The sequence below is a fragment of the Scyliorhinus canicula genome, chromosome 8 (assembly GCF_902713615.1).
Source record: "Scyliorhinus canicula chromosome 8, sScyCan1.1, whole genome shotgun sequence".
NCBI lineage: Eukaryota > Metazoa > Chordata > Chondrichthyes > Carcharhiniformes > Scyliorhinidae > Scyliorhinus > Scyliorhinus canicula.
Genome location: NC_052153.1, coordinates 112,946,312 through 112,972,209, shown reverse-complemented (window position 1 = coordinate 112,972,209; position 25,898 = coordinate 112,946,312).

The following is a 25,898-nucleotide window of genomic DNA, read 5'->3' as shown; positions in this document are numbered from 1 at the left end:
ACAAACACAGGACAGCATTTGCAAGTCACCGTCATGACTGTGGCAGAATGACTGGACAAGTTCATGTTACCGGACAGGACCCCCGACCGCAAAAGCAGTATAGATTTCCCCTCGAGGCAGAGGTGGAAATAGAAAAAGTTATAGGCAGCTTGTTGGAACAAGGTGTACTGAGAACGGTAGCCTCCACCAACAATGCCCCTATTTGGCCAGTGAGGAAGCCCGATGGATCATGGCGTCTGACCATCGATTATCGGGAACTCAACAAAGTAACCCCCGCAGTAGCCCCAACGGTAGCTACTAGTCCCGAGACCATGCTCAAGCAGGGTCTCAACGCCAAGTACTTCACGGTATTGGACATCAGTAATGGATTCTGGTCAATACCATTGGCAAAAGCGTGCCAATACAAATTCGCATTCACTTTCAAAACTCAGCAGTACACGTGGACATGCCTCCCACAAGGATTCCACAATTCACCCTCCATTTTCCACCGACAGCTGGCAAGTGGATTAGAGAAATTTTCCCGACCCGAATGTCTGGTACAGTATGTAGACGACCTACTACTGCAGACAGACACAAAGGCAGAGCACATTTCGCTTCTGGCCGAACTCCTGGAACTCTTGACTGAAATTGGCTGTAAAGTTAACCCGAAAAAGGCCCAAATATTGGAAAGTAAAGTGATGTATTTGGGATCAGTCATCACGCACGGCAAACGCGAAATCGAATTCAAAAGAATTGATTCGATTGTCAAATTGCCCCTTCCCCAGAATGTATCAGCCCTCCGGTCGTTTTTAGGACTGGTTGGCTATTGTCGGAACCACATCGACGGATTCGCGACAAAAGCCGCCCCACTTTCAGACCTCCTTAAGAAAGGAGCCCCCTGGGAATGGCTTCCGCAGCATACAGGCGCTGTGGAAGAGTTGAAACGAGCCCTTAGTGCAGCACCCGCGCTGCTAGTCCCCGACCAACTTTCCCCGTACGCAATCGAGGTAGCTAGCACAGATCTAACCCTCTCGGCCGTGTTGCTTCAGGAACGGCACGAGCAGCTAAGACCAGTGGCTTATGCCTCCCGACTGTTAGACCCGGTAGAGCAAGGATTTTCAGCCTGTGAGAGGCACCTCCTTGCTGTCTTCTGGGCAGTACAGTATTTCTCATACATCACCGGACTCAACCCCATTACTATTCTGACCGAACACACACCCACACAGCTACTACTAGACGGTCGACTGAAGGACGGTTCAGTTAGCCAGATTAGGGCAGCTAGGTGGACCCTACTTTTACAAGGACGGGACATTACAGTGAAACGGACACGCACACACACATACTTAGCCGACAACCTCCAATACCCCGGACAGCCCCATGACTGTGAAATTGTAGCTCCCCTGCATAACACAGGACCCTTTTTAGCCAAAACACCCCCCAGGAAGATAGGGAACCCAAAACAAAGCCCCCAGCCCACAGACACGTGTGGACCCTTGAGGATTTATGTAGACGGTTCCTCCACAGTTTTAAATGGTGAGCGTATCACAGGATGCGGCATCTATGTAGAGGACGCGCAGGGGCGCGCTCTCGAAGAAATCGCTCTTAAGTTACCAGGTCACTTAGGCGCGCAGGCAGCAGAGCTAGCAGCCATAGCGTACATAGTGGACCACCCCGATTCTTTCCCCAGCCCAGCAGACATATATTCAGACAGCTTATATGTCTGTAACAGTTTAACCGATTTTCTGCCCCTGTGGAGGACACGAGGTTTTGTCTCCGCAGACGGAAAACCCCTTCCATCAGCCCCCTTACTCCAGCATATCCTAGAGAAAGCGAAGGACAGGACCTTCGGCATAATAAAAGTAAGAAGTCACCATAGGTCATCACCCCCTGGGAATGTAAAAGCCGACGCGTTGGCTAAGGCAGGTTCCAGGAGAGGACACTTATGGACCCCCCCAGCTAGCGCACCAGCTAGCGCCCCTGTGAGCGCAGTCCAAGTCTCACAGACTGATATTAAAGATCTCGTGGCAGCACAAAAACAGGACGGAGACCTCAGGGAGGTTTTCAAGGGAAACTTTGTGCCTGCTTACGAGCACTTTAAACACGCACTGACCACACATGAGGGTGTGATCATTAAGGACCGACTTTATGTGGTCCCACAGCAGGACAGGAATCAGATGATTGCCTTGTTCCATGACGGACACGGGCATCAGGGAATTGATGCAACAACGAGGCACCTCAGGCAACTCTGTTGGTGGCCTGATCTCAGGAATGATGTAACGCACTACATAGAGAATTGCCTGATTTGTGCTCAGAATAACCCGGACAGGTATTCTAAGAAGGCACAACTTCGGCATACTCGCCCAGTTAACGGCCCTTGGACAAACCTCCAGATCGACTTTATAGGTCCATTGCCCCCTTGTCGGAATGGCTATAAATACGTTCTGGTGGTGATAGATACCTTTACCAAATGGGTAGAGGCATTTCCCTCACGAACAAACACAGCTAAGACAGCTGCAAAGATCCTGACCCACCACATCTTCACGAGATGGGGTTTACCCCGAAGTATCGATTCGGACCAGGGATCTCACTTTACAGGACGGGTCATGAGGAACGTCCTGACAATATTCGGAATCAAACAGAACTTCCACATTGCGTATCATCCACAGTCCAGCGGGATTGTGGAGCGCATGAATCGGACCCTAAAAACTACCCTTAGGAAAATGGTTCAACAGAATAATTCCACATGGGATTCAGTGCTCCCCTTTGCACTTATGTTCATAAGGAACACTGTCTCCACATCGACAGGATACACACCACACACACTCATGACCGGACGCCCTATGAAAGGTACAGAATTCCTTTTAGGACTGGACATGACAAGCCCCGAAGTGACGGCCCTCACACATGAAAAGGCAGTTAAAGATCTAGTTGAGACTGTGAGGTCTGCACAGCTCGCAGCCGCAGTCCAACTAGGGAAACGCCGACAGCAACGTACTGCCTGTTTCAATAAGACCGTACACACCACAGAATTCCAGGTTGGGCAACAGGTAATGTTATCTGTTTATAACCCCAGCAGTTTTTTGGCTCCAAAATATTCCGGTCCCTACTCAATTTCGGACAAAATTAGCCCCTCCGTTTACAGGATCAAATATCCTAATGGGAAGACCGCGTGGTTCCATATAAACCAGTTAAAGGCATATGGAACACAGGCCAACCATGCTCACCATGTCCTGCTGGATGCAGCAGAACACTTCACCCCGCCCACCAGAGACACTTTTCCACCATCCCCCTCACAGACCAGTTCATCCACGGACTCGCCCACGACTCCGCCCACAGACCACTACAGACCACGCCCCGACACGCCCACAAGCTGCCACAGCAGAGACAGTAGGACAGACACTGCCTCTGAAGACAGCGACACCACACAGCCATACGGCCCACACTGCACCAACTACGACCCCGACTCCAGTGACCCCATGGAAGTCACTTACCTCAAAAACCCCGAACCACCACCCGACCCCGACTACCCCGACAACACACTCGACGCCACACAATGGCACAGGGACAATTCCTACAGACTTGTCCGCAATGATGAGAGTGACCCCCGGTCACACAATGCCAAAATAGCATGCCTGATCCACACAAGGGTGTGGGATCCGGGAGAGCAGGACGACACGGTGTCTGACTCCCGACACGGCAACCCCTTTGTGACCCTGTTCACAGAGGTAGAATCAAAGTGAGGTGTCCAGATGATGTAAGATAGGAATCGTTTGAGGGAAACGATGTCCTTTCTGATGGAACCTGCACGTATGTTTGTCTTCGTTTTATGTTTGTTTGTCTCAGGAATGTACATTGTTCAGCTGGAGGCTGGACATCTTCTTTTCAGCTGAAAAGATTGTGACCACCTCACATACACGTTAGTTTGTCCGCAGATACTTCTGAGAACTTCGGTTTGATTGGAGATCTTTTCCAAAGTTGTAAGGCCACACGCCAAATAGTTTATCTGCAGATATCTCTGAGAACTTCAGTGATGTCCTCAGTTGGAGCATCTTGGCTCCCTTGGTTTTTTTAGGTGCCCCTCTATTCGGCGAAATAGAGGCTGCAAGTCATGGTAAACACATTCGTACCCGTTTTTTCCAGGTTACTCAGGCAGTGGACAAACGGCACTGAGGACCCGCCCTGTCTGAGAACCAACCCTTGGTCAGCCAAGCTCGGGTATGGCACAGCACGCCCTACCCGGGGATCCCATCCAACTCGTACCCGTAGCGGCCCATACGCAACTCATTCGGACGTTTCTTTCCAAATTTGTTTTCATTTTAGGTTAGGTAGCCCTTCGGCCGCCATCCCACATGCTATTTACATCCGGAAACATTCGGATGGTAAATCAGCAAAGCCTGCGAGACGGCTCGCAGAAGGAAGGATTGTTAGGTGTATGCTGGTCTTTAAATTCGCTTTTTGAAAAAAAAATGAGGGGAGTCACAGGGTGTGACTTAGCCAGTCATTTTAAAGGGTCAATTGGGTTTTGAAAGACAGATGCACTAACAAGTAAAGGTCTTAAACTGTGTATTGACAGATACTGTGCTTGATCCCAAAGGTTTCAAAGGACGAGACAGAGGTCGAAGCCAGGATTGTCAATACCGGAGGAAGAAGGAAGAGAAAGAGGAAGAACAGCAAAATGATGGAAGCCCACTTATTACTATTTAATGTCATATGTATATGTGTGGAAACAAGACACGTTTCCCCCACAACCCCCACCGTAAATGTTAGTACAACAAACCCCCAGTGCTCAGCTCTGATCAGCGAGGTTCAGACCTGGTGTACTAAATTCATGACGTGGTACTCCATGTCCTACATAATCGAATCACTGTTGGTGATCGCGATCCTCACCATCCTAGTGCAGACCCTCAGGTTGAGGAAATGGAAGAGGAGAGCCTCTCGTTCCAGCACCTCACCCATCTATAGAGTGCAATCCCCCATCTTCGGATTCCACCAAACCCCTCAACCCCTCACTGATTACAACACTCTGTAAATAAAATTCAGCCATGTATTATATTGTTCCATACTCGACTGCCGAGTTGGGAAGTGTGATGTTGTGGTGTGAATGGTTAAGATTTTAGAGTGATTAAATGTTTAAGTTAAGGTTAATAGTGATAGGTAGAGGTTCCCAATTGTAGTAATGCATGTCCCTTTGACATAGGGCCAAGTAGAAATGTTAGTTAAATTTTTTTTCTCTTCTTCCCATAGTTTAGAACAGAGTAGAACAGGAACCGGCAAGAGGTCAGAACACAAGGAGGCAAAGTACATAGGTGATCCTTCACAATAGTATGATTGTGAGGATCACAAGGAGGGAATGTAGCCATGCTGGCCACGCAAAATGGACACTGAGCCAAACTAAAATGGAAGGCTGCTGGGAAACAGACAGTTCAGCCAGAACAGCAGTCTGCAAAGAGCAGTTTGCATTCTGCAGCAGCAGAAACCAGTTTGGGCTCAGGTAAAGAGACCTTAGCTAGGTGCAAATGGCAAAACGCTTTGCATGCTAATGAGGCCATCAGACTTGAACACCCACACAATAGATACATTTGGTTCTGAATGGACACATTCCAATCAAGACCCAGACATCGAGGCACCAGAAACCTCCGAACAAAAGGACATAAGAAACGCCCCCTCCATCACGGAGACCCCCTCGCATTGGGGAATTAATCCAGTATCGATAAGAAATTGATCCAATAGGTAGAGCCCGCCCGAGAAGAGGGAAGGACAACGGAACCCCTATAAAAGATAGGGACCTCGTGTTGTCCGGTCTGTTAAACCTGTGCTCCGGCCCCGACTGACACCTGGTATCCTGACTCCAGCCGTTGAGCACCAGCCGCCGAAACCGTAAGTTCAACGCTCGCTACGCGATCCAAGCCCACTAGACTCCCAAGTGCCAGAACGCTTGCTGAAGGCTGCAGACAAAACCAGGACGAAGGCCTCGTTCTCTGACCTTGCCTGTTCCTGTTAGATAAGTATTCTGTTTGCTTATGTTTAGTTGTAGCTTAGTCTCTTAGTGTGTGTGCATGAGTATTTATTATTAACTGTATAATAAATATTGATCGTTTGAACTTGACTAATCGGTGTATCGTCTTTATTACTTTGAATTTGACCTTGGAATACTTGTGACGTTGCCTATACGGCAGCTGGCGACTCCAGAGCTTAAATAATTACATAGAACAGAGCCTAGCAGTGTTAAGCACACGTCGAACTCGGAGGCGTGTTAATACACTCCAATAAACGCGTTTTACGCCCATAGTAAAACGTGCAACAATTTGCTCATCCGAGCCACCATCATATGGGCCCGGTGAACGACCTTAAATTGAATCAGCCCGAGCCTAGCACATGTCGTGGTCGAATTTACCCTACTCAGGGCCTCTGCCCACAGCCCATCCTCCATTTCCCTGCCTAGCTCCTCCTCCCATTTAAGTTTCAGTTCCTCTGTCTGGGACCCTTCCTCCCTCATGAGCACCTTATAAATACCGTAGTTTCCGGACTATAAGCCGCTACTTCTTTCACACGTTTTGAACCTCGCGGCTTATACAACGACGCGCCTTATTTATGGATTTTTCCCGCTTTCACTAAACCAATGAAATTGCGTAACGGGTCAAGGTAAAACAATGTAACTTTTTAGTTTACTGTTTAGATTAAATCGAGCGCGCTCAAACATCCCATCATTCTGATTACGGTAGTCATTTTGTCACCCTCATCATGGCAAAGACATGGAGAAATGCATATGATGCAGCTTTCAAGTTGAAGGCGATCGATCTGGCTCTTGGAAAAGGAAATAGAGCTGCTGCACTAGAGCTTGGTCTTAATGAGTCGATGATAAGACGTTGGAAACAGCAGCGTGAGGAATTGACTCAGTGCAAAAAGACAACTAAAGCTTTCAGAGGGAAGAAAAGCAGATGGCCCGAACTAGAAAATGAGCTCGAAGACTGGGTCAACATGCAGAGAGCAGACGGCCGAGGTGTTTCAACTGTACAGATCCGACTGAAAGCCAAAACAATCGCCACCGCAATGAAGTTTGAGAATTTTAGAGGTGGACCATCGTGGTGTCTCAGATTTATGAGACGTAAAGGCCTGTCCATCAGGGTACGGACGAGTTTGTGTCAGCAGCTCCCTCCCGACTACGAGGAAAAAATTTCAAACTTCCGCAAATTCATTGATGCAAAGATAGCAGAGCATTCCATTGGCCCGCACAATATCATAAATATGGATGAGGTTCCTCTGACATTTGACCTGCCTCTCACTCGGACTGTCAACAGGAAAGGTGAATCATCCGTCATGCTGAAAACAACTGGGCATGAAAAAACGCACTTCACCTGTGATCTGAGTTGCACGGCATCGGGAGAAAAGCTTCCACCGATGGTGATTTTTAAACGCACGACGATACCAAAAGAAAAATTCCCTACAGGAATTGTTGTGAAAGTCAACAAGAAAGGATGGATGACGGAAAGCCTAATGCATGAATGGCATACGGAGTGCTACGGCAAGCGACCGGGAGGATTCTTTCACAGGAACAAGGCATTGCTCGTTTTGGACAGCATGAGGGCCCACATAACAGATTCTGTGAAAGAAGCCATCAAGAGGACAAACTCAATTCCAGCTGTGATTCCTGGGGGCACAACAAAGTATTTACAGCCACTCGACATCAGTTTAAATCGTGCATTTAAGGTGGCGCTTCGTGTTCAGTGGGAGGCTTGGATGACAAGTGGGGAGAAATCCTTCACTAAAACGGGCCGCATGCGAAGAGCAACTTATGGTCAAGTCTGCCAGTGGGTCCTGACAGCGTGGAGCATTGTTAAAAAATCCACTATCATCAACGGGTTTCGAAAAGCTGGATTGCTGCGTGTTGAAGAGGGCAGCATGAGCTCAGCGGGAAATTTGCCTCCGGATGAAAGTGATGAGAGCGACAATGAAAACAATCCAACATCGGATGAAGCAATTCTGAGGCTATTCAACTCTGACACTGAAGGAGATGACTTCAGTGGTTTCAGTGCACAAGAGGAGGATAGTGACTGTGATCACCTGGGTTAGTGATATCTTGATTACGATCAGTAATAAAATACTTCTTTTTACACATGATTTATTTATTTTTAATGTTTCAAACTGATGATTCTATGTTAATCTTAAGAGCTTAATCGGATTGATTTCGCTCCACAGTGACCAATGACTTTCTTGGTAGGCTATTCTTTACCGCTAATTTTTTATTTTTGTTACAAGCCGTATTTCGTTAAAGCCTGTGTAAAGCTCATTTGTTTCAATGTACCGGTAAGCACCTGCGGCTTATATACGTGTGCGGCTTATTTATGTTCAAAATAAATTTTTTTTTTCAAAAATCAGTGGGTGCGGCTTATAGTCAGGTGCGCTTTATAGTCCGGAAATTACGGTACCCGAGACTCTACCCTCCCCTTCTTCCCTCCTAGAGACTATTCTGTCTAGGATCCCCATTGGCGGGAGGCGTGGGAAAGATGGAACCTGTCTACGAACAAAGTCCCGCAACTGTAGGTATCTAAAATCATTTCCCCTTGCCAACCCAAATTTCTCCTCCAAGCTCCTCAAACTCGCAAAGCTCCCTTCCAGGAACATATCACCCACCCTTCCCGCCCCCGCCCACCGCCATACTCGGAACCCCCCATCCATACTCCCGGGGGAAAACCAATGGTTGTTGCAGATTGGCGCCCAGACAGACGCCCCCATCTCCCCTACATGCCTCCTCCACTGGCCCCATATGCGCAGGGTCGCCACCACTACCGGGCTGGTGGTGTACTTGGCCGGCGGCAGCGGTAGAGGAGCCGTGACCAGGGCTGCCAAGCTGGAGCCCCTGCACGAAGCCACCTCCACCCGCTCCCAAATAGACCCCGTACCCACCATCCACTTCCTTATCATAGCGATGTTGGCCGCCCAGTAATAATTGATCAGACGCGGCAAAGCCAGCCCTCCCTCGCTGCTGTTCCTCTCCAACATCGCCTTCTTCATCCGCGGGGATTTTCCCACCCAGACAAAGCTCATGATCATCCCGTTAACTCTTTTGAAGAAGGACTGCAGGATAAAGATCGGGAAGGCACTGAAAAACAAACAGAAATCGAGGGAGGATTGTCATCTTTACAGTCTGCACCCTCCCTGCCAGCGACAGCTGGAGTGCATCCCATCTCCGAAATTCTCCCTTCATTTGCTCCACCACCCTGGCCAAATTTAACTTATGCAGCCTGCCCCAGTCTCGTGCCACCTGGATTCCCAAATACCGGAAATTTTCCTCAACCAGCCTAAACGATAGCCCTCTCAATCTGTTGTCCTGGCCCCTTGCCTGGACCACAAACATTTCACTCTTGATCGTATTTAATTTGTATCCTGAGAACTGGCCGAACTTCCTCAGCATTCCCAGTATACTTCCCATCCCGGCCACTGGGTCCGACACGTACAGGAGCAGGTTGTCTGCATAAAGAGAGACCCTATGTTCAACCCCGCCCCTCACCATCCCCTTCCATCCCTCTGCGGTTCTCAGCGCAATCGCCAGCGGCTCTATGGCCAGCGCAAACAGCAGCGGGGAGAGCGGGCAGCCCTGTCTGGTCCCTCGGTACAACCTAAAGTACTCCGACACTTCTCTGTTGGTCCTGACGCTGGCCCTCGGGGCCTGATATAATAATTTGATCCAATCCACCAATCCCTCCCCGAACCCAAACCGTCTGAGCACCTCCCATAGATAGTCCCACTCCACCCGGTCAAAGGCCTTCTCGGCGTCCATTGCCACCACTACCTCCACCTCCCTACCCACTGGGGGCATTATTATCACATTGAGTAATCTTCTTAGGTTGGCCGCCAGCTGCCTACCTTTCACAAACCCAGTTTGATCCTCCCCAATCACCTCCGGTACGCAGTCCTCCATTCTAACCGCCAGTACCTTTGCCAGGAGCTTGGCGTCTACATTAATCAGGGAAATTGGCCTGTAGGACCCGCACGCCTCCGGGTCTTTACCCCGCTTCAATATCAGAGATATGGTGGCTTGTGACATTGTCGGCGGCAGGGTCCCTCTGTCCCTTGCCTCATTGAAAACCCTCGCCAAGACCGGGCCCACCAGCTCAGAGAACTTCCTATAGAACTCTACTGGGTATCCATCCGGCCCCGGTGACTTCCCCGACTGCATAGCCTTAAGGCCCCCCAATACCTCCTCTACTCTAATCGGGGCCCCCAGCTCTTCCAATCGCCCCCCCCACCTACTGTTGGGAAGGTTAACCCGTCCAGAAACCTTTTCATCCCCTCCGGTTCTTCCGGCAGCTCCGAAGTATACAGCTTACGATAGAAGTCCCGGAATACCTTATTCAATTCTGCCGGGTCCTCCACTTTGCGCCCCTCCCCATCCCTCACTCTACCTATTTCCCTGGCCGCCTGCCTCCTCCTGAGTTGCTGCGCTAACAGTCTGCTAGCCTTTTCCCCATGCTCGGACACCACCCCCCTCGCCTTCCGAAGCTGCTCCACAGCCCTACTCGTGGATAGTGCCCCCAGTTCCGCCTGTAGTCTCTGCCTCTCCCTGAGTAAAACCTCCCCCGGGGACTCGGCGTGCTCTTCATCTATCCGACCCATTTCCCTGACCAATCTATCCATCTCTGCCCGGTCTGCCTTGGCTCTGTGGGCCCCAATTGAAATCAGCTCCCCCCGCACTACTGCCTTTAGCGCCTCCCACAGGGTCGCCGCTGAGACCTCCCCCATGTCATTCACCTGCAGGTAATTTTGCCTACATCTCCGAAGCCTCTCGCAGATCCCCTCCACTGACAGCAGTCCCACATCTAGCCTCCATTGCGGGCGTTGGTAGCTCACCCCCCCCGATCTGCAGGTCCACCCAGTGCAGGGCATGGTCTGAGATAGTAATTGCCGAATATTCCGTGTTCTTTACCTCAACCATACAGTCCCTACTTAGTACAAAGAAATCTATCCTAGAATATACTTTATGGACGTGCGAGTAAAACGAGTAGCCCCTTCTTGTTGGCTGTCTGGCTCTCCAGGGGTCCACTGCCCCCATTTGCTCCATAAACCCTTTCAGCTCCTTTGCCATTGCTGAGAGTCTACCCGTTCTGGGACACGACCGATCCAAAGCCGGGTCAAGGACCATGTTAAAGTCCCCCCCCATTATTAGCCTGCGAGAATCCAGGTCCGGGATCTTCCCGAGCACTCTTTTAATGAAGTCCACGTCATCCCAGTTCGGGGCATATATATTCACCAGCACCACTCTTCTCCCCTCCAGTCTGCCCCGTACCATCAGGTATCTGCCCCCCCCGTCTGTGGATATGCCCTCGGCCTCAAATTGCACCCGCTTGTTGATCATGATTGTCACCCCCCTGGACTTCGAGTCCAGGTCCGAGTGGAAGACCTGGCTAATCCAGCCCTTCCTTAGCCTGGTCTGGTCAGACACTTTCAGATGTGTCTCCTGCAACATAATTACGTCCGCCCTCAGGGCCCGCAAGTGCGCGAACACCCGCGCCCTCTTAACCAGCCTATTCTGTCCCTTGACGTTCCAGGTGATCAGCCTGGTCGGGGGGCACAACCCCCCCCCCCCCCCCCCACCCCGCCGGTCAGCCATAGCCTTTCTCGGGTCGGTCCCCGGCCCGTGCGTCGCGCCATTCCTGGCCCGCCCGTTGGCTGCCTCCACCCTCGACCTCCTTTCCAGTGCCTATTTCAAGTCCCTCTCACGTCAGCAGAACAACCCCCCCCCCCCCCCCCAACCACATCCCCCGATACCCCCACCCCTGCCATCTACTGGCTGTGACCTCCCCGCCCACCTGACTCCCTTGACTAGCCAATCTGCTAGCCCGGTGACTCAACACTCAGGCGCCTTCCTGTCTCATTCCCATTGTTTCCGCGCCCTCCTCCCCACTCCCCAGCGCCCCATCCCCCTCTCCAACCCACTGGGGCAAGCCGGCTCCAGTGTCTTCCGCGAGCTGCACAAAAAGTACAAATCAGCCCAAACAGGAAAAAACAGAAAAAAGAGGAAAAACCCCCAAAAAAAACCCAAAAAAACCTCAATAAGAAAAAAGAGAGACAACAAAAAAGGGGTTAACCCCCCAAACCAATGTCCATGAACAAATGAAAGAGTCCCAAATGTTCCGCTTGGCCCCTTTGGCCCAGCAAACCGTTAAGCAGCAGTCCAGGACCATTCGGCGTACCTTCCCACGGCAGTCCTCGGGCCCTAATTCGCGTCCTTGGGGCCTCCTTTCGGGACCAGCCCCTGGTCCCTCACAAAATCCATCGCTTCTTCGGGCTCGGAGAAGTAGTGGTGTTGAACCTGGTGCGTGACCCATAGGCGAGCTGGGAACAGCAGACCAAACTTCACGTGCTTCTTGAACAGCACCTCCTTGACATTCTTAAAGGCTGCTCGCCGCCGAGCCACCTCTTGGCTTAGGTCCTGGTAAATGCGGATAACATTGTTGTTCCACGTGCTGCTCCTGGCGCTCTTTGCCCACCGCAGCACCCGCTCCTTGTCCACGAACCTGTGGAACCTAATCACCATCGGGCGGGGGGGTCCGCCCGGCTGCCCCTGCCTTGCCTGCACTCTGTATGCCCCCACCAGCTCCAGCGGTCGCGGAAAGGCTTCGGCCCCCATCAGCTGCATCAATAGGTCTGCTACAAACGCTGCAGCATCAGCTCCCTCCGCCCCCTCCGGGAGGCCGACCATCCTCAGATTGTTCCTGCGGACTCTATTCTCCAGCTCCTCCACTCTGTCCAGCAGTCTTCTCTGCCGCTCTTTCAGGCCGTCAACTTCTAGCGCTGCAACCGTCTGCGCATCCGTCTGCTCCTCCACCGCCTCTCCCAGCTCCTTAACTTTAACATCCTGCGCATCCAGCCTCTGGTTCAGCTGATCCACCGCTTTCTGGATTGGGTCCAAGCTGTCCCGCTTCAGCGCTTCAAAACTGGCATTCATTACCTGGAGCATGTTATCCAGCGCCTGCTGGATTGCTGAGTCCGGGGTCCGTGTGTCCGCCATCTTAGGTCCCAGGTAATTTTCTTCAGGTCCTTGTCTCTGTCCCTTTTTCTCCTTCTTCTTCTGCCTTCTGGACTCCCGCTGTTCCATGTGCTGCAGCCCGCTCCTCAGCACCTTCGCTGCCGCCCTCCTTCGCCCAGCTCCTTAAATTTTACCTTCTGGGCATCTGAAGTGGGTCCAAGTTGTCCTGCTTCAGCGACTCCAAACCTTTTTTTCTTCTCCTGGAGGAAGGAAAGTCCGTGGGTCCGCCATCTTACGTTTCAGGTCAGTTTCCTCTGCTTCTTGCCTCCGTCTCTCTCTCTCTTCCCCTACCTGCTGGCCTCCCACGATTCCATCAGCTGCAGCCCGCTCTCCAGTTCTTTCGCGGCAGCCTTTTTGCCGCCCCCGTGGTCCCGCTATCGCGGGGAATCAGCCCCAAAGCCCCGCCGGAGTGAGAGCCCGCCGAATGTGCGGCTCACTCAGGCATCGCCGCCACCGCAAGTCGCTAACTGCTCACTTAAATATGTAAATCTGGATCCCATCCAGTGTGGGATCCAGTTAGATATTGTGAGACGTCCCGAGTATCGTAAATCTTGTGAGAAGCCTTTTGCGAGATTAAACGGCCTCGTCGCGTCACCTAGTTGGGAGTGATGAGCCCGTACAATCACGCCCTGTGTATTTTTGGTTATCAGTCAGAGTGGAGGGATAATCCACTGAATAGATTACCACAAGGCCCAGTGTTGGGAGCCATAACTGTTTCTAATTTACATCATGGGCCTGGATTCAGAAACCTCGTGCAAGTGCGCAAACTGACAGGTGATACTTCAGATAGAATTGTCCTCAGAATATCTCAAAGTACTTTGAAGTAGTTTTCAAGTGTAGCCACTTGTCATGTTGGCAAAATTCACACACAGCAATGCCCCACAAACAGCCATGAGATAAAGGAGCAAGCACTTGAGCAGACAATTTAACGTTTCAGAAGGTTATATATTTCTGGCATTGCCGCACACCTTCAGCACTATACTGTAGCATCAACTTACATTTCTGGTTTGAGTCTCTGGAATAGGACCTGAATCTGCAACCTTCCTATTCAGAGGAATGATGGATTCCAATAAGTTAAACTTTGGACGTTAAGCAATATCGTACATAGCCAAATCCAGAGGGGACAGTGATTATGGTAGTCACCACTGTTGTATATATATCGCTATGAGGTGTATTACAGTAAGGCTCCTATACTACAGGTATGGGGGTAGATCCCTGCCTGCTGGCTCCACCCAGTAGGCGGAGTATAAATGTGTGTGCTCACCGAGCTGCAGCCATTTCGGCAGCAGCTGCAGGAGGCTACACATCTCTGCTTAATAAAGCCTCGATTACTCTCTACTCTCGTCTCATCGTAATTGATAGTGCACCGGCGACCAAACCGACGCCTGCATCGCCACCGTGACTACGGCGCTCGGAACGAAGGATCAAGGTGCCTGATCGTCTGAATTTGTAAACTTTTTCTAAAATGTTAACACATGCATGTAAATAGTCTTACACCACCCCCGCTGGACACTTTTTTAAACAGGATGTTAATGTGATAGTCACCACTGTTGTATATATATCGCATATGAGGTGCATTACGGTAAGGCTCTGGTACTACAGGTACGTGGGTAGATCCCTGACTGCTGGCTCCACCCAGTAGGCGGAGTATAAATGTGTGGGCTCTCCGAGCTGCAGCCATTTCGGCAGCAACTGCGGGAGGCTACACATCTCTGCGTAATAAAGCCTCGATTACACTCTACTCTCGTCTCGTCGTAAATGATAGCGCATGTCCTAGTCAGACTCCACCTTAAATACTTCAAGTTCCAGTCACCAACAAAAATGGATGTCTTCAAGTGCAGGGTACAGTGCAGAGAAGAGCCTCTAGATTGATCCCCAGTGTTAGAGATTTTGAGTTATGGAGAAAGTCGAGCCAATTTCATCCACCTCCAATTCCTCCATCCCCTGCTAGTCCTCCAGCAAGTTGGTGCTAAGAATTTCAGGCCCTGTTAATGCTTCCCTTTAGAAAAGGGAGAAAACATTGGATACAGAATCACCTGAATTTGTTTCCATCTGTCTTTTGGTAACTGCTGACCGCTCCATTGATAGGCCCCTCAGAAAGGTTTGTCTTCCTGTCCTTTCAGTTTTGGCATCAAAAATAATACAGAGGAAACAATCAATATATGATCAATCCACTTCAGTTGAAATGTGATAAGAAGCAGGAATATCCTGGGTGCTTTCCCCACTCTGTTGTGATCAAGGCAAGAGTAGTGAAATCCCAGTTTCTGCTGCACTTTTGTGAAGCTATACAGCAAAGCAGGAACAAATCAACCAATTTTCTGGCCTAAGTATTTATAATAGTGGAGGTTTGTTTCTAACTCAATTGCTGCCTAAGGAATTGTAAAAGACATTCGTTTTCGCAGTTATAAAATTGCAGTTTTGTAGAAGAAAATTTCAATAGATTGAAATCCAATTGAATAAATGTATCATTAATGTCATTTATATATTTCTGACTCTTAATAAATGATCCTATTATTTTTCACTTATTCATATTTATTACTTTACAACCAAAACCCTAGGGCAATGGTAAACTTATACATTATATTCTTCTGCCATCTTAGCATTTTTGTGTGATCAATCAATGCTCAGGTCTCAGTAGAATGAAGAAGAAAAGCACAGACCCATTCATTTTTGTATCAATTGATATCATAAGGTTATGTTTCTTTTCAGAATCTGTAATGACCCAGCACAAACTTGCAGCAACTGGAACATAATTGCTTGTGTGTGGAGTTGCCATCAAATAATACTGAACAGAAACGGGGTAAATATTCTGGTCCTGCCTGCTGTGGGAATCGTTGCGGGTGGAACGGGCAATTTGATAGACCATTTAAAGGTCCGCTGACCTTGGGCAGGAATTTCCGGTCTCAATGGGGGCGACCAGAAAATCCCGTCCAACCTATTTTCCGAGTTCACTTCCGTTTGTCCATATTGTAGAATCATACAGTACACAAGCTATCCATTTAACCCTCTCTGCTTTTTTCAGTTCTTTGAGCAACGCTTCTTTTGTTGATCCTTGTGATTTGGTCGTTACACCCTTACCTCCATGACCAGCTTCCACCACTTGATATTTTAAATAATTAAACCTAATTGTAAACAGTGCACTGTCACTCTGAAGCCTGGTCAAAGAGGCAGGTTTTACGGAGCATCGGAAAGGTGGAAAGAGAGGCAGAGAGGTTTAGGACGGGCTTGCAGAGCTCAAGGCCAAGGTCGCTGCAGGCATGTTCACCATCAGTGAAGTAATGAAAATTTAGGTTGCTTGGAAGACCAGAGTTGGATAACTGCAGCTAGCTTGGAGGGTTGTGTGTCTGGAAGGGATAGAGAGAGGGGAGACCATTTAGGGACTTGAAAACAAGGGTGAGAATTTTACAATTGAGTTGTTGCTTAATCAAGAATGAATATAGGTCAGAGAACACAGGGATGATGGATGATTGGAACTTAGCAAGAGTAAGAATATGGGCAGCAGAGTTTTCGATGACTTCAAATTTACAAAGGGGATAAATGGTTGACTGGTCAAGAATGCATTGGAATTGCCAAGTCTGCTGGTAATAAAAACACACATGAGGGTTTCAGCAGGAAATGGTGTTAGGATGGTCCAAAGTCGGGTGATGAAAAATGAGGTGGAAATAGGAGATCTTAGTGCCGATAAAAGGCTGGAAGCTCATCACAAAGTCAAATATGACAACGACGCTAGGAACAGTCTGATTCAGAATCAGACACAGATAGCTAAAGAATGGAGTTTGTAGCCTCGGCCTTCCCAATATTTATTCGAAAGAAATTGCTGCTTATCCAATACTGGATAATTTAGCAACTGTGGTGGATAAAGGGATGCTCTTGAAGCAGAAGGAAATGGTTAACAGACAGAAAGCAGAGAGCAGGAATAAATGGACCTTTTCCAGGATGTCAGGGTGACTAATGGGGTACTGCAAGGATCAGTGCTACGTCCACAACTGTTCAACCTATAGAAATGATTTGAATGTGGGAGGCAATTGTATTATTTCCAAATTTGCTGATAACACCAAGCTGGGTCGAAATGTAAGTTGTGAGGAGGTTGCACGGGGGCTTCAAGAGGACTTTGACAGGTTTAAATAAATAGGAAAGAACATTGTAGGTGGAGTATAATGTGAATACGTGTGAAGGAAAAACAAGAAGGCAGAGTATTTCTTAAATGATGAGAGGTTGGGAAGTTTGGTGCAAAAGGGTTAATTAGTCATGAAAAGCTCGCATGCAGGTGCATCAAGCAATTAGGGAAGCAAATGTTGTCGGCCCTCATCGCGATGGGATTTGAGTAGAGGAGTAAGGATGTCTTGCTGCAATCAAATAGAGCCTTGGTGAGACTTCACCTGGACTATTGTGCACAATTTTGGTCCACTTGCCATAAGGATACGCTTGCCATAGGAGGAGTGCAACAGACATTCACCAGACTAATCCATGGGATGGCGGGATTGTTTTATGAGGAGAGATTAATGAGACTGGGTCTCTATTCCATAGAATTTTGAAGAATGAGGGGTGACCTCATTTTAACTTGCAAAATCCTGACAGAGCATTACAGGGTAGATGTGGATCAGATGCTTCCCTTCACTGGTGAGTCTAAAATCAGGGGACAGTCTCAGAATAAGGGCAGGCCATTTAAGACTGAGATGAAGAGGAATTTATTCTCTCAGAGGGTAATGAATGTTTGGAATTCTCTACTCCAGAGAGCTGTGGAAGCTCCATCATTGGGCATGTTGAAGACCAAAATCGTTAGATGTCTGGAGATTAATGACATCAAAAGATTTCAAGATGGTGCGGGAAAGTGGCATTGAGGTTAATGATCAGCCATAATCTAATTGAGTGGCGGAACAGTCACGACTGGCCAAATTGCCTACTCCTGTTCCTATGCTCCAATATTCCTTAAAGGGACAGAATCTATTTGGTTAGAGGTCAGAAGTAGAAAGGATATGATCATGCTACTGGTGGCATTCCAAAGGCTTTCAAGGGGTAAGATAGCAAGAGGAGCAAATCTGCAAGGAAATTACATAGATGTGCAAGAACAGTAGAGTGATGATATTATGGGATTTGAATTTAATTTGGATAATGTTAAAGGATAAGGAGGGGAAGAAATTTCTTAAATGTGTTCAGAATAACCACATTCGTGGGCCAACTGGAAAGGAGGCATTTCTGGACCTGGATCTGGGAAATGAGCTGGTCATAGATTTTCACTCCTGGATTGGATGTGCAAAGATAAGAGAATTCCCTGCTCTGCGAACCCGACCTTTACAAATGGCAGCCCGCAATTCCTATTCCAGGGGGTGGGCTAGATTAGAAGTCAGGCTCACTGCCCCCAGAATGCGTGTGGAGGCTGCCAGATGCGAGGCAGGTTGGGTGGAAGGTGTGCCTCTGTGCCCTGGCACTTCACTGAACTCAATGAAGAAAGGTTAAAACAAAAAACAGCCCTCACTCCTCAGATGTCATACACTTCCATGTCCTATCTATGCCAATTTATTCTACCACATGCCCCCACCGACTCCCATGGCTTCTCATACCACCATGCCAATTCATGCCCCTCTACCAACCCACCATGGCCCCTTATAACCCCTATGCACCTCATGGCTCTTTGCAGTTTCTCTGCCAACTTAATGCCTACTCATGCCAACCCATTCCCCACCCACAAACTTTCTTCCTTAACCCCTCGTGCTAACTCATCTAATATCCACCACTGGCAAGCATCAGGAGCCATAGTATTACAAAAAAAAGTGATGTGTCTATCGATGACATTAATGTTTTAAACAAGACACCCTCACCGCTGATAAAAAAAATAAAACATAGAAATTCCTTTAACTAATCTTATGAAAGAAAACATTTCTATTCCCACAACCACTTAACAGGCATCCCACTGTGATAATGTCAGTTTTTAAAATCAGTCATTTCAGCACAACACAGATCCTATAATGATGCCCCTCAGGCTTATTTCAACAGACAGAATGAAATATCAAGCACTGATTTCTTTTCTTCCAGACTTTTTTTAAAATTTAAAGCCCAGAAAAATTAAATCCATTGACAGCTTTGACAGTTCCAATGGGGTTTGATAGTTACAATGAGTTTCAACAGTTCTTTGATAGCTTGACAGATCTTTGTCAGTTTTGACAGTTCTATGACAGCTTGACAGTTCTTTGACAGTTTCAATGATTTTGTGCACTTTTCATGCAAATTATGTTTGCTTTTAACTAACCCAAATGGTGCCTTACTTACCCCAAAGGACACTCTACCCCTCCAAAAGCTGTCCTGGGACCAAATTCAAAGGGTACCTTATCTCTCCAAAAAGTAACTCTGACTATCCAAATAAATTTACCAAGTTCAGACTATGTCTTATCTGGCCTAATCTCCATATGCCAGCCAATGCAGTTTTGTACTACCAAAGTACCACTTCACTGGAGGCAGCTTTATGTAAATGGCCAGCTGCCTCCAGTGACATTGAGGCAAATTTTGTAGTGCAGTCGTTATAAGAAAATATGTTGGCCATATAATTTATGAAATTGTTTCCTGTGTATTAATCATTTAAATCATCAAATATCAGGAAAACTATGCTTAGTCTTTAACATAGCTGGAATTGCATTATGCAACAGTTCAGTTATTTAATTAAAGCCAATTAAAACATAAACATTGTGTGCGGTTCATGTTCCCTTGGGGATTCTCTTGGGGGAGCAATTCAGAACATGCTAATGGTCCAGCACTCTGCCCACATGAATTAAGAGCAATTCGCATTCCTACCAGTGTCTGATTCGCTGGGGCCGGAATTGGTGCTGGAGAACTTGATGAGCTGGAGCTGCTTATCAGCAGCCACTCAACACTTCATTCCAGCTAAGAGATGGCAAGATGAAGACCAGCCCTCCCCAGGTTCCTGGACAAAGAACTTGGCAGTGTTCTTTATGCAGTGGAGTAGAGGCAGGACACCCTCTTCCCAGGGTGGGCAAGAGGCGCTAGCCTGCTATTGTGAACCGGGCTTGGATGGAGATGGCCAAGGTGGTCGGTGCTGCCAGCCTCACCAGATGGATCGGTATGCAGTGCTGTAGGAATATGAATGACCTCCTTAGGGCAGCTTGGCTGAGTCACAACCTCTATTCCCCTGGCATCACTCTTGTCCCTCACTCCTCACATCATGCTCCCCACTCTCCTAGAGGCCAATTAAAACCCACCTGCCTCCATCTCCCTCACATCCCACCCTGCACCAAACTCCAACACCTGCATTGTCCAGTTTCGCCAGGTGCCTTGTACACACATGCCACCAGCTACAGACCACTCCCCCACCCCCGCCCCCCATGTAATTCCATGCGTCTCACCATGTCCTCCATGAGCAGCACGGTAGCACAATGGTTAACATTGTTGCTTCACAGCACCAGGGTCCCAGGTTCGATTCCCGGTTTGGGACACTGTCTATGTGGAGGCTGCATGTTCTCCCCGTGTCTGCATGGGTTTCCTCCGGGTGCTCCGGTTTCCTCCCACAGATCCCAAAGACATGCTTCTAGGTAATTTGGACATTTTGAATTCTCCCTCAGCATACCTGGAGTGTGGCGACTAGGGAACTCCAGGACTGGTAGCACCAGATGACGGTGGATCCTCCAGAGCTCACTCGGGCCCCACCTCCATCCCATAGAGTAGCCATGGGGAGATTGTGCACCCCGAGGAAGGAGGAAGTTAAGGTTGCCCTTGCTGGTGCCTCCCACAGGGGAGGTACTGGAATACCTCACGCTTCTGAATCTTCCCGTCGCCTGTGACACCTGAAAGTAAGCTGGGCCCACCCAGCTCCAGGCGCTCCAGAGGACTGCCTCCAATGGTATCTCAGGTCAGAGGGCAAGAAACACAGCAGACCACCTCCATGCTTCATGTGTTGTCTGGGGTAACATCTAGAAGGAGCATTAGAACATGTAAATTAGACACCAGTTAAGTTGGCACGGTGCAGCACATAAGTTAGAGATAGGGGGGGGCAGCACGGTTGTGCAGTGGTTAGCACTGCTGCCTCATACTGCTGAGGTCCCAGGTTCAATCCCAGCTCTGGTCACTGTCCATGTGGAGTTTGTACATTCTCCCCGTATTTGCGTGGGTTTCACCCCCCCAACCCAAAGATGTGCAGGGTAGGTGGATTGGCCATGCTAAATTGCCCCTTAGTTGGAAAAAATTAATTGGGTACTCTAAATTTATAAAAAAGGTTAGAGGGAGGGGTCAGGGCACGACAATTGTATGTAGTCATATTTAAAAACCTTTTCATTAACATTCTGACCTGCCTCAAACCTCTGTCTGAAGGGTGTGAGGGATGGGCTGGGCTGGGTATCGAAGGTGTGCCAGGTATGGGAGGGGGAGGTTGGTGGTGTGGGGTATGTGTGTTGGAGGATGGGACAGGGGAAGTTTAGCACACAGCTAAATCGCTGACTTTGAAAGCAGACCAAGCTAGCCAGCAGCACGGTTCGATTCCCGTAACAGCCTCCCCGAACAGGCGCCGGAATGTGGCGACTAGGGGCTTTTCACAGTAACTTCATTTGAAGCCTACTCGTGACAATAAGCGATTTTCATTTCATTTTCAATAAATCCCTCTGTGAAAATGTGCACTCTACAAAAAGTGTCAATGAGAAAAGATTAAGGATAGACAACGCAAGTTTGAAGCCGATGTTGGACAGAGAGGAGATAACAAATATTAAATGGGTCAACAGTAGCTATCAATTGTCCAATTGTATCAATTATGAAAAGAGGGGCTAGTTCACAGAATCTTTTGGATACTGTTAATGAAGGGCGCCTGTTTCTGTGACATTATTTTTTTTTCCAAAACTGGAAAAAAAAGAAGGGGGGAAATTGCGTGTGTTTTTGAGTTTCTTGTAATTTTTTTTTCTCCAAGGAAGAGGAGACTGTTAAGGAATAGGTTAAGAGACATAAGAGACATTCCAATTAAATGTCTCATTTATGTTAAGTATCCAATAATTTGACACTGATATGTAAAGAAGCTTCAGGTGGCCTTTGGGACATGTGATGAGATGATAGAGTTTTGTACAGAGTTGTGTTAAAGGTAAATAAAGGTGTTTGTGAGGAGTAGAACTTTTGACTCTTTATAGAACAGCAGCTAAAGGGTGAATACCTGGGGCTACATTGGTGTGCCCCACTGGAACAGTCCAGGCATTGGAAGGGTACATAGAGGATGCTGAAGCACCCTCAAGGATGATCCTGGATGCTGCCTGGGCGTCATTACAACTGGTCTTGCGTCGATCAGGGGCCTACAGACAGGCATCATTAGCTAAGATCTCAGCGAGCAACCCTTGTTGCCCGCCCACCAACTCCCCACCTGAGGGATTGTCTCGAAGGTTCCGGGAACTGACAGATTTGTCAGATGTATGCGTTGTACGCGCTGCCTGGGTATCATTACCCAGGGTAGTGCGCACGACCCTTCCTCCTGGCACACTCGACGGTTCTCGACACCTTCAAGGTGAACCCCCGGGTGAGGGTTTGGCTGCTGGGTGACTGGGGTTGTGGCGGATGAAGCCACAGACCGATGCGGAGACCCGCTACAACAACGCCAATGCAGTGACCAGGGATGTGATCAAGCGGTTCATTGGCGTGCTCAAGGTGCAGTTCAGGTACCTGGACCGCTCTGGAGGGAGCTTCCAGTATAGCACTAGGAGAGTCTCCCACATCATGGTGGCCTGCTGTGTCCTCCACAATGTGCAGCAGAGGGTAGACATGCTGGAGGAGGAGGACCAATGCCAGGCCTCGTCCAATAAGGATGATGCTGAGGAGGGCCAAGATGGGCAGGGTATGGGGCCCGGGTAGCCACAAAAGGCCGCACAATGTGTGCGCATGGGCCGCCACGTACTTGATAATCGAATCACCTCCTGGTTCACCGACTAGGGGTCTGGCCACCGGCAGTCCGATCATCTCGTCCCATCCTCACCCCACCCCACAAATTCCCCCACTCAAAACACCTCCTCCCCTGTCCACCCTTCCTGCACCCCCACATCATCACCATAACTGTCCACCCTCCCTGCATCCACCCACACCTACAACCTACCCACCTCAATCCATGCTCCATACCTGCCTCACTACATGGCGCTAGCCTTGGGTCCTGCATCTCCAGCTTTGATGGGGCCGCCGTTTCCAGAAGCGCAAACCCATCTGTGTAGCAGCTAGTCCCTGGGGCCGATCCGCCCTCTGACCATCCGCCCCCTCGGGGGTTCCCATGGCACGTGTGGGGTGTGCCACACGTGCCATGGGGACATCGCAATCATTGGGGGTTCACTTGCTTCCCTGATGCCGATCTCTGCCTCGGTGACTGCCCCTTCTCTGGCCCCACCGACCAGGTCCAACACCCTCTGCTCAGCAGCATGAGGGGCCACAGGCTTGATAGATCCTCACTATTTTGGAGAGCAGTTACTGAACAAGTTGACAGACATCTGCTGATGTACATTTTTTTTACATTTAGAATTCCCAATTCATTTTTTCCAATTAAGGGGCAATTTAGCATGGCCAATCCACCTACCCTGCACATCTTTGGGTTGTTGGGGGGAAACCCACACAAACATGGGGAGAATGTGCAAACCCTACACAAGTTGAAAAGATTTCCATAAAGATACCACAAAATGATTCGACCTCACTATCCCTTTTATCCAATGACTAACAGACACAAACCCCCAGTGAATATTTCCCGGTATCTGAATACCAAGGTTTTGGGCTGATTCAGTTTCAAACAGTCTTCTTCCGTCGAACTCCTGAACATTCATGAGATGTTCTTCCTCAATTGGTATCTTTCACTCAGACACCCAAAAACCTCACTCTAAATGCACTATTACTGTGATGTTAGATTTTTTTCTCAAGCATTTTGGGACTACAGCCTGCACTCTCTGGTATACCCATACTAACTGACGGCCCTCTGTGTTTTCCTGTCTCTCTGTGTGTCTCTAGACCCCCATCACTCGGCAACAGCACAGGTTTTCTACTTTCCACTTCATTTTTTTTTTGCTAAACTGCTAAGCCCCTGGTAACCAACCTCTTCACTTCAAGAGGTGTAAAATCTCATTAAAAATGCATGTATGCAAACAGGACCCCAGTCTTACCGGCACCCAGCTCACAAATACCTTGAGGCGAAACTAGACCAAAGTTCCACATTTTTGAACACATAATGAGTCCTATGGCTCATTTAAATACCATTATCTGGATCACATCCAGTGAGGGCGTGATCCAGATCACGCCGGGTGTAGCGAATCGAGTGACTCGCGCGAGGTTTCGCACCGGTGCGACACAGTGGGAAAATCACACCCTTTATATGCGGAATTGAGTTATGTACAATTAATACTTATTTTTGGTGTCCCAGTCTCTATCTGACTACCTGCTGAAAATAAACTAATAGAAATTAATAATTATAAATAGCTTTGATCATGCTTTGCAAGAAATCAGCAGAAACAATTTGAGTGGAGTCATGATGGTTTCATTACAATCTTTTCCTAATAATGATCTTTCCTTATCAATTCCTAAATCGGATAGTTTATTGTCCTTTACAATTCAGCTCAGGTTTTACCATTGGAATGAATTCTGGAAATATGGTTCTCTATATTAATGCTGACAGAAGGCAATGCCATTTGGCTGAGTAGATTGCCTCCATTCTCTTGGGTACTTCAGAATGCTCAGCAGGAAAAAAAATTGAACCAGAACAGGGCAGCACAGTGGTTAGCATTGTGGCTTCACAGCGCCACAGTCCCAGGTTCGATTCCCTGCTGGGTCACTGTCTGTGAGGAGTCTGCATGTTCTCCCCGTGTCTGCGTGGGTTTCCTCCGGGTGCTCTGGTTTCCTCTCACAGTCCAAAGACGTGCAGGTTAAGTGGATTGGCCATGATAACTTGCCCTAAGTGACCAAAAAGGTTAGGAGGGGCTATTGGGTTAAGGGATGAGAAGTGAGGGGATAAGAAGTGAGGGCTTAAGTGGGTCTGTGCAGATGCGATGGGCCGAATAGCCTCCTTCTGCACTGTATGTTCTATGTTCTCTAACAAACCATTTCTCCTCTGGGATTTGGTTAATGGAAAAAAATTTGTAGCCAAATGTACAAAATGATTGATTAGTATTTTTTTTATAATTCTTTTCCCCATTTTGACACAGAAAGCCCTTTTCACTTCATCCTGATCAGTTTGGTGAAATTTAGTGTACCGACCTTTCTGTTAAAAGTCAGTGAAAATGTGGTAAGAAAGTTTGCTTTATTTTCAAACACAGTGCAATGACTCAAATCGGACCTAACCGCATGTTGATCAGAAATTGGAGTGTGCTATAAAGGATTGAGGGACACCAGAGTTAACAATGCTGGAAGAGGAAGTGAAACCATTGCAGATGTTTCTCTGGCAATTGGATAAATCCGAATGCAACCAGGTGAGAGCAGTTCCACCCACCTGAATAGCAGTGGAGAAGAGTTGGAGGAGGGAGGTGTAGTCAACCGTGTCAAAGTCTGCAGCCAAGGACAAGGAGAGAAAGTTTACTGAAACTTTCACGTCAGACATCATTTGTGCCTTTAATAAGAGCCATTTTGGTACTGTAGAAGGGGCAGAAACGTGATTGAAGGGATTCAAACATTAACAGGGAATTATTTGTTGGATTTGTTTGTCCTTTAACATCCTCTCTCTATATACTTGTATAACAGCTTACCTCATACTTCATATACATTTTTAACACTCACGGACAATCTCTTATATTTGTCACAATTTACAACGAATTATTGTTGCTAAAAGAACTGAGAAAAGTTACATTTAATGTTTTCTGCGGTAACAGACCACATTACTTTTTAATTACACTGTCAGCTTTTTAGACCAGCTGTTCTTTTAAATGACACCAATTTATCATTGATTTGTTGTGAACCA